Below are 10,529 nucleotides of genomic sequence, written 5' to 3' on the forward strand. Positions count from 1 at the left end.
TTTGACCTAAGGGCTAAGAGTGTGGCCTTCCACACCGTGGCATTCTCTGTCTCCACTTGTCCATTCCCCCAGGGATTATAGCTCGTGGTCCTACTAGTAGCAATACCCCTCGCCAGCAGGTATTGGCGTAGCTCGTCACTCATAAAAGAGGACCCTCTAACACTGTGGATATAGCAGGGATATCCGAACAGAGTGAAGAGCTGGTGCAGGGCTTTTATGACGGACGTGGCAGTGGAATTGGGGCAAAGGGGTACCGCGAGTACTCGTCGATTATGTTAGGAAAATACACACTGCGGTCAGTGGAGGGAAGGGGGCCTTTAAAGTCGATACTCAGTCGCTCAAAGGGGCGGGTGGCCTTGATAAGGTGTGCCTTTTCAGGACGGTAGAAGTGCGGTTTGCACTCAGTGCAGACTTGGCAGTCCCTGGTCATCGTCCTGATTTCCTCATGGGAGTAAGGCAGGTTCTGGGCTTTCACGAAGTGGAAAAGCCGGGTGACCCCCGGGTGGCAAAGATCTGCATGGAGGGCATATAGCCGGTCGAGCTGTGCGCTGGCACACGCTCCTCGGAATAGGGCATCGGGGGGCTCATTGAGCCTTCCAGGCCGGTACAGGATGTCATAGTTGTAGGTGGAGAGTTCGATCCTCCACCTCAAAATTTTATCATTTTTGATTTTGCCCCGCTGTTGGTTGCTGAACATGAACGCAACTGAGCACTGGTTGATCAACAAGGTGAACCTTTTGCCGGCGAGATAGTGCCTCCGGTGCCTAATAGCTTCCACTATGGCCTGGGCTTCTTTCTCCACTGTGGAGTGCCGAATTTCAGGGCCTTGAAGGGTACGAGAGAAGAAAGCTACTGGCCTTCCTGCCTGATTGAGGGTAGCAGCCAGTGCAAAGTCGGAGGTTTCACTCTCTACTTGGAAGGGAATGGTCTCGTCCATCGCATGCATCGTTGCTTTGGCAAAGTCCCCTTTAATGTGGCTGAAGGCCGCGCAGGTCTCGGCTGAGAGGTGAAATGTGGTGGACTTGACCAGGGGGCGGGCCTTGTCTGCGTAGTGAGGGATCCATTGGGCGTAATAGGAAAAGAAGCCCAGGCACCGTTTGTGGGCTCTGAGGGTGTTGGGAAGAGTGAGTTCCAACAGAGGGCACATATAGTCAGGGTCAGAGCCAACGACTCTGTTCTCCATGACATACCCAAGGATAGCAAGTCAGGTGGTTCCGAACACACACTTGTCCCTGTTATATGTAAGGTTAAGAGCTTTGGCTGCTTGGAAAAATTGTTGGAGGTTGGTGTCGTGATCCTGCCAGTCATGACCGTAGATGATGTTATCCAGATATGGGAACGTGGCCTTCAGTTGGCACTGGTCCACCATCCGGTCCATTTCCCTCTGGAAGACAGATACACCATTCGTGACAACGAAGGGGACGTGCAGGAAGTGATAGAGCCTGCCGCCCGCCTTGAAGGCGGTGTAGGGGCGGTCCTCTGGGCAGATGGGGAGCTGGTAGTAAGCGGATTTTAGATCTATGGTCGAGTACACCTTGTACTGAGCTATCTGATTGACCATATCTGCGATGCGGGGTATGGGGTGCGCAACAAGCTGCGTGAACCTATTGATGGTCTGGCTATAGTCCACGACCATCCTATTTTTCTGCCGTGTCTGAACAACGACCACCTGGGCCCTCCAAGGACTTGTGCTTGGTTCAATGATTCCCTCCCTGAGCAGCCGCTGCACATCTGACTTAATGAAGGCCCTTTCCCCTGCGCTGTTCCTCCTGCTTTTAGTTGCCACAGGTTTACAGTCGGGGGTTATTGAGAAATATATCTGACATAACCCCTATATATACCTGAAATATAATCACTATGTATTAGCTATTTACAATACTATGTAATCACTTCTGGGTATTGAATATTAGTATGTATTATTTTACTAGACACATTTTGTTATGTGTTGTTTTCACTAGATACTTTGTACTCTCTTAGCTGCATATTATGGCACTTACAGAACACCTGTTTGTTTAGCAGCACTATTAGCTGAGATGTATCCCATGTATTACACTCAGCCCTTGTTTAGTACGAGATAATGGTGGTGGACAGGATGCTGTGAGCAGGAATGTAATGTGAGGGAGGTTGTCTGGAAAACAATCTTGGCCACGAATAAGGTCCCAATGCGAATGGGTGAAAAATAATGGTGACACACCGAGAGCTAGGCAAGAGCGATTGATTAGTTAATATATAGATGATATGCAATTATCAATTGATTGGGTATGCTGATGAAACCGGAACGTAACTGAGATAAGAAATTATAAAGAATGCTGTACACCGGAGCTCGGCAGGCTTTCGGTGACAAGTTCATAGATTGCCTCAGCCTTTGTTTGCAAATAAAGGTTTAAACTTCTCGAAGAATTGCCTGCATCTCCTGGTCATTTCAAGTAACCACGACAGGGTCAGGCTGGCGAACAGTGCTGGGGGAGGAATCTTGAGGGTGGAGAGGCTGCAAGTGGTGTCTGTAGCGCGGCTGTTAGCATGGTGCTGGGTGGGATGTGTGGGTCGGTGTGTGTGTGTGGTCAGTAGCGGGGTATGTGATGAATTCCCACAGAACTGAGGATTTCTGACAGTGATTGGTGGGTGGGACCCATCATACTCCATTGTCACACTTTTCAGGTGGCTCTGGAGGTCGAGACCCAATAGCACAGGGGCACACAGTTGAGGCATGACCAGTAAGACAAAGTCCCGATATTCTGTGCCCTGCACCACTAGTGTCACTACACAACCCCACCCCCCCACCCCCAGATATCTGTTGTATGCGACCCAGAAGCCATGGCAACCCTCTGGCTTACCAGCCGTGTCACGAGTCCGCAGCGTCGCACCGTGTCCGGGTCAATAAAACTCTCAGTGCTGCCCATGTCAAACAGGCAGCGAGTCCTGTGCCCCTCCACCAGGATGTCCATCATCGACCTTGCGAGCTGGTGTGGGGCGCTTTGGTCGAGGGTTACGGATGCCAGAGTTGAATTGCTGTCTTGGTGCCCGGTAAGCACCCATGGGTCGGAGGCGGAACGAGGTGACGCCAACCAAGATGGCCGCCCCCCATGCCTCACACGCGGCACTCCTCGACATTGCTTGCGGTTTGGACTTACAGGCCTTGGCGAAGTGGCCCTTCTTTCCACAGCTGGAGCAGATAGCTTCTCGGGCCGGGCAGCATTTTCGGGGGTGCTTCTCGAGTCCGCAGAAGTAACACTTCACGGACGCACGACTGGCAGCAGCCATGGTTGATTGCCCAGAGGGTTGTGGGGACTTCACGGACTTGCAACTGGCAGCAGCAGAGGTCGATTCGTCGGTGGGTTGTGGGGTCTGCGGCGTCCATGAGGTCGGCAGGAGATCACGCACCTGGAGAGCGTCAGCGTTGTGCAGAGCAGCCTCCAGCATGTCAGCCAGCTCGATTGCTGAATCTAAGGTAAGATCAGCGTGTTCCAGCAGCCGCTGGCGCACGTACACTGACCTGATCCCCGTGACGAAGGTATCTCTTACTAAGAGCTCCGCATGCCATTCCGCTATCAGTCCCCTGCAATCGCAGGTCTGCACGAATGTCTGTAGGGCCCGGACAAACTCAGTGCTCGACTCTCCAGTTCTCTGCTGCTGCGACGCTAAGCGATGTCTTGTGTAGACGGTGTTCACCGGCCTCAGGTATTGTCTTTTGATGGCATCCATTGTACCCTGGTAGTTCGGTTGGTTCCTGATCATGGACTAGACCCTCGGACTGACCCTGGAGAGGAGAACTCTGCGCATCGTGGCAGGCTCGGTCACTTGAATCTCCTTCAGGTATGATTCGAAGCATGCTAGCCAGAGTTCAAAAGCGTTGCTGGCTTCCTGGGATTGAGGGTCGAGATCCAATCTATCTCCATGCTCCATGTAAAATGCATCCATGTTTTAAAATTGCTGCTAATAAAATTGATGCACCATCAATAACTCTCGGAGATGGGAGGTGAACGATAGGCTTTTATTAGCAGCAAAACGGAGCACGGCATCTCGGAGACTGAGGGAGGAGCAGTGCCTCCAATCGCCTTTATACAAGGGTCTGTGGGAGGAGCCACAGGAGCAGTCAGCAGAGGGGTGTGTCCAGGCAGGTATACATAGTTTAGCACATCCCCTCTCCTATCAGACAGAAAATATAAAAGCCTGAAAGCATGAATCACCAGGCCAAAGGGCTGCTTCTATCCCACTGTTATCTGACTTTTGCAGAGGCCTCGTGGCCTTACAATCTACATCTTCCTGATCTTGGACTTTATTTCTTACCTGCACGGAAATTTTACAGTAGCTTTTACACTTTATTCTGCATTGTTATTAATTTACCTTATTCTAGCTCAGATCATTGTGGAATGATTTGATCTGTAAAATAGTATGTAAAACAAGATTTTCACTGTATCTTGGTACACGTGACACTAATAAACCAATACTAATACTAGAGTTGCCAGGACTAGGCCAGAATGGCCTAGGGAATGACTACCCCTCAAACAAATCAATAAAGAGATAACTTGGTCATTTATTTCATCAGCACATGTCAAAACTTACTGTGAAAGAAAATGCCTTTCACATTTTTCATGATACAATGAGTATTACATATCAGAAGTACTTTGGTAGTTGGAAAGCGCACTGAAATATTGAAAGATATTCCTCAAATTTGATTAATATCGAGGCAGGAGTTTTGCCTTCCGGTTCAAAGGCCCAGGACTTCTTATAATTTCTAACTCTCTTTTTCCTTAAAGAAATCTCATAGCAGTTAGCTTTTCCACTGTGTTTGCTTTTGGTGTCGAGGGTGCAAGGATGCCAAGGTTGCTTTGTATAGCAACATTTGTCATTGCTTAAATAATACTCTGCTTTCTGTTTCACTGACAAAGTGGATAACTAAACTTATCCATATTACACTGCATCTGCCATGTCTTTGCCTATTGTTTAACTTGACCAAAGTGCCTTGTTTCGTCCTTTTCACAACCTCAGCAAGCTTTACATTGGCAAAGTCACTAATATATCTTATGAGTTGCTCGGGCTCAAGACTCGATTTATGCACTACCCCCATTAATACAGAATCCCCAAGAATATTCTTTATTCCTGCTTTGCTCTTTTTCAACAACAGAATAAACTTTTAAAAGGACTTCTGAAAATCCAAAATACAGTACCTCACTGATTCTCACTTATCTGTTCGACCATAACAAACTCAAAACACCAGATGCTTGTTGAACTGGTTTCCCTCTCATATATCTATGTTGACATATTTCTGTTGATACCTAAATGTTCTAATTATTATTTTCTTTATAATAGATTCTACTGTTTCCCTGCTGCTAATGTTGCGCTAACTGGTATGTAGATCACCATTTTCTCTTTCTATTCTTTAATTAGGTGGTGGAGTGGAGGTACATCTCCCCCAAAGTAGGTGTCAGGTGCTCCTTCCCACTGCTGGCCTGCAGGTCACCTTTGGGCAAGGTGTAGCTGATCAGGGTTACGTGAAGCCATGGGAGCTGGTCAGGCAATGGTCGTCTGAGTAGCTGGTGCATACAAGTCCTGGTTATGCGACCACTGATGCCAGGCAGACAATCTCTGAACAGTATTGATAATGGCTGGGGTCATCTGTTTTGTAAAGACACTGCTAAGCAGAAGGCATTGGCAAACCACATCTGTAGAGAAAATTGCCAAGAACAATGATGGTCAAAGACCATGATCGCCCACGTCACACAACAGGGCACTTAATAATGACACTGATGATGATTTATAATGATTGTTTCAATTGTGGGGTGATATTTGCTACCCACAAATCTGTTGGAACTGTTCAATGAACTAGACAATTTATCAAGATAATAACGAATCTATCCATTATTTCCATGGCTACCACTTTTGGATACAGATGATCAGGTCATGGTGATATATTAGCTTTCACTGCCGACACTTTATTGTGGTTCAACTGAATTTCTGAAAAGTTATTTATAACCCTATGAAAACAGAAACAAAGCATTGTTTATAGTACAGTACTGTGCAAAAGCTTTTGGCACACAGGTAATCGCGGTAGCTCCATGGAGTGGACAGTGAATTTGTAAATCTGCTGGGAGCAAAGGATTTTAGGAATGGCGAGGGTGGATCGCCACGGGCGGGGTGTAGGACAGGTGGTAGAGAAGGACAACTGTGGCGGGGGGAAACGCAGATGCAGACTCGCCTAGTCCTAAGACACCAGGCAAGGTCATTTAATTTCAAGCAATTGATTTATTGATCATTACAGAATGTCTTTCTGTTTCTTCCTGCCCCCTCCCTGCACCCTTCCCCCTTTGCCAACCATGATTTCCCTTCCCCTGCCGCCTTCCCACTCCCAGTTAACAATAGAGACCCATATCAGAATGAAGTTTATCATCATTCAGATATCTCATGATTTTTTTGTGGCAGTGATACAGTACAATGCATAAATGTACTACTAAAGTCTTAGGCACCCTCAATATATATACTGTATATCATGTATTTGGAAAATTATGAGTTTTCCTTTTTCTGTCTACATGTTATCACTAATGTTTTTCTTTTTACATGTGCCCTTATGTGGATCAATGTCTAATTTCTTTGATAATGCTTCCTTAAATTACTTTTCAGTATTTATCTCTGCTAAAGGCACCACTTAAATGCAAGTTGTTAGCAAGATCATATAAAATGTGCTATATAAATATAAAAAATGTCTCTACTTTAACATGAAACGTTAAGTGAGAGGCACATTACCAAACATGTGACTTACTTTAAAAGTACAGTTTAAAATTAGAGAAATTCTGCAGTTATTAGTACTAAGGAATATAAAATGTAGCTAAATAATTAGAGAAATTTTCAATCAAAACTCTACATGAGCAGAGAATATTCCTTTTTATTGAATCTGATGTTTAGGAAGCTGGTGAAGCTTTACACCTTATCTCAAATCTAGGAAATTCACCTACCTATTGCTTTGTCAAACAGATATGATAGGAAAACATACAAGGCAACAGAATTGTGCAATCTCACTCCCAGCTTGAGACTGGCAACTTATTAATTTTATTAATAGAACAAAGATTCCAGCTACAAAAAGAGAAAAAATAATATTTGGCTAAGCGGCCTTATTGTGTGCTTGTGAAGCAAATTGAAATTAATACGATTGTAACATTAATAGCTGACTTAAATCTCGCTGTCTTATCAACAAGCCATCTATGTTTGCTTTAAGAATAAAATTCTCCCTCCACTTCCATTCAAGGAAGAGAGTTCCAGAGACTCATGACCCTCTGAAAGATACGCCTCCTCTCTATCTCAAATTGACAAACCATTACTTTTAGCCAGTGACGAACTTTAGATTCTCCCAAAAATGGAAATATCTATCAACAGTAACCCCATCAAGAACTGCAGAATTCCATATGCTTCAATCAAGATATTGTTCACAGATACAAATGCCAACAGATACAAAACAATTCTGTCCAACCTTTACTCATAACACAACCTCGTCAATCCAGGTATTACTGTAGCAAATCTTCTCCAGTACATTAACAAAACTAATACTGAGCATGGTACTCCAGATGTGGACTTACAAATACTCCAAATAAATGATGCAAATCTCCTTATTATTACATTCAATTCTGTCAGTACTACATCTCACTTTATTCACAGCAGATGATATTTATTATAAGAACTCCAATTTACTGGTCAAATTAATTTCCCTTTCACAAGTATATGTAACCTTTCCTGATTATAAAAACTGAGCACTTTGAAATATTTGGGATTTTTTTTTAATAAGAGCTTCTCACATTTTTTATACACTAATATTAAGGCAGCTGTCCCCCTCCATTTTTGAACAAAGGAGTTCAATTTGCTTGGAGGTTATGACCTTTTCATCCTATTTTCATTATTAAAATATTGAAACAAGCACTACACTGATAAAATCACCACATATTCAAAATTCATTGGGGAAGTGAAAAAATATGATAGGGTGAATTAAGACTGGAAGTGCTGGGAACAAACTTCCTAATGAACAACGATCACACAGGAGATTAGAACAGCCATTCTTTACACAAAAAAAATGGCCACGGAGGATCCAATTTCTAGAGAAATCAAGCAGTCATTGGCAAAAAAAAACTGAAGGCTTAGGAGACTTCAGAAAACCTTATCTTTTCAAGGTGAGGATCAAGATGCAAATACATTCTTAACTTCATTAATATCACCAAAAAGGCCATATCATGTTGTTGCCCATATCATGTTGCCGTTACAAATGTGGTTGTGTGCCCTTTTTAAGCCCATAAAGCCATAAGACATAAGAGCAGATTTAGGCAAATCAGCCCATTGAGTATACTCTGCCATTCCATCATAGCTGATTTATTAATCCTCTCAAACTATTCTCTCCCCATAACCTTTGATGCCCTTACTAATCAAGAACCTATCAATTTCTGCTTAAAATATACCTAACAATTTGGCTTTTACAACTGTCTATGATTATGTATTCCACAGATTCATCACCCACTGACTAAAGAAATTCCACATCATCTCTGTTTTATAGAGACATCCTTGTATTCTGAGGCTTTGTCCTCTTGTCTTAGACTCCCCCTCTATAGGAAGCATCCTCTCCATATCCACTGTAGGCCTTCAACAGGTTTTCATGAGACCCCTCCTCATTCTTCTAAACCACTTCAATACAATTGATAATGGCACTCGATTAGTTTCCTTTGGCAAGAAGTTTAGGGATTTTAGCCTGGGACAAGTGATGATGAAAGAATGATGATAAACCTCCAAGATGAGGGACTGTTTGTTCCTTGGAAAGGAACTTTGATGCAAAGGTATATCCATTCAAAGGCCTTTGTACTTACAGGTGATCAAATCCAAATTTTTCAGGAAAGACCATGGCCTGTAATTACATTCAGTGAAAAGAACCTCAAATAAATAATGAGTTTGAACTACATCTTGAGAACCGAGTAAGTTGAAATAATACAGAAACAATAGGAATCAAAAAATTTTGGAAGTGTAGTCATGATATTGGTAAATTCAAAATGTTTTTCAAACAAAAGAGTACTTGAGATCTGAAAACAGATACTACAGTGAATTCAGAGGAGTTAATGGCAAACAGGCAATTCCTGGTGTTGTAAATTATGAAAGTGCAATTCTGCGATTCTGGTTTTGATGCTCCACTCATCTCTAAATAACCCTGAACCTGCAGATGAGAGTGAACCATGTAGATTTAGAGTCATATACGGTTTCTGAGAAAGTCTGATTTCTTCATCATTAGTTCAGTTAGTGTTTTTTTGAACTTCCAGGTTCTTTAGTCATCCAAATTTAAGATTTCCCAGCTGTTTTGCTAGATTTGAAGGTTTTGATCTCTGGATTGGTATTTACACCGTTTGGTATCTTCCTGTTGGTGATATTGGCAGCACCTGTATGAGTCACAACGCAGTACAGCATTGGACAGGCCATTCGGCCCATGGTACCATGCTCATCTTGAGGCCACTTTATACTCAATGCCCTCCCCTTGTATAGCATCCTAACCCTCCATTCCCTTCATATTTATTTATCTCTCAAAAAGCCTCTTAAGCTCCACCAGACTACCGATTCCACTATTAGTCCGGTAACCTATTTTAGGTACCTACCATCACCTTTAAACTTCGTCCCCCTCTAACCTTAAAACTATGTCCTCTGGTGTTTGACTTTTGATTATAGGGGATTCACTCATGAAAACTTTCAACCTCAGTGAAGTTATTAAGAAAGTTGATTCCCTGAGGTCAGCAAGACTAAGACAGACCACATTACCTTTACAGAGAGCTTAGGAAACAACAAAATGTAACAGTCAGAGAGTAAAATAGAGGTCATGAATGTTATTTGAGGTGGGGGAAAGATGTGAGACTTGGGAAAGTGTGAGTATGTTAATAATCTCAATGGAGTAGATACTTAATGTGAGTCTAGCTGTGGAGAGGTTCCAGTTTTGGACTCTGTAGTATGGTACCTCATCAGGCAAGGACTCCATGTGATGATGTAGGATTCTTGGGCAAAGCATTGTATGCATGGATCAAAATCACTTAAATATCATTCAAGAATGCACTGTAAATGCTCCTAGTGTCAATTGTAATGATCAGGACTAAACCACAATAGTTAACACACTTCATGGACCCTGGAGGGATTGCCTGATTTTCTTTGATGATTGTCTTCTGTTGGAATTGAATTTAAGTAGCACATGTCAGTAATATTATATTACTACAATACAATATAGAGGACAAATTCATTTTTAAGTCTTTAGAAGACACCAATCTAACCAAAATTCCTAAAAGAGGACTTTGTGTACTGAAGTGGCTTTAAATCAAGCACAGCACACCAATCACTTCTACTTTATTGAAAATCTATATCCACCAGCACTGCTAACAAAAGACTTGCTATTTAGTAGACTAATATTACTTGGCCAGGGTGCTGATCTAATTAACTAAACAAAAGATTATGCGTCACCGAAATATTTCAGCACAAAATTGCAATGCGGTTAAGTGAAAAGAACACACCCATCTTACCTGTTAAGAATT

General features: G+C 43.1%; 1 protein-coding gene across 1 annotated transcript in view; it reads right to left on the reverse strand.

The window, feature by feature from the left end:
* The window catches only part of ano3 (anoctamin 3), a 521,252-nt gene that overhangs the window by 92,048 nt on the left and 418,675 nt on the right, over window positions 1–10,529 (reverse strand). The window lies entirely within an intron of this gene.

The sequence above is a fragment of the Hypanus sabinus genome, chromosome 7 (genome assembly GCF_030144855.1).
Source record: "Hypanus sabinus isolate sHypSab1 chromosome 7, sHypSab1.hap1, whole genome shotgun sequence".
Classification (NCBI taxonomy): Eukaryota; Metazoa; Chordata; class Chondrichthyes; order Myliobatiformes; family Dasyatidae; genus Hypanus; species Hypanus sabinus.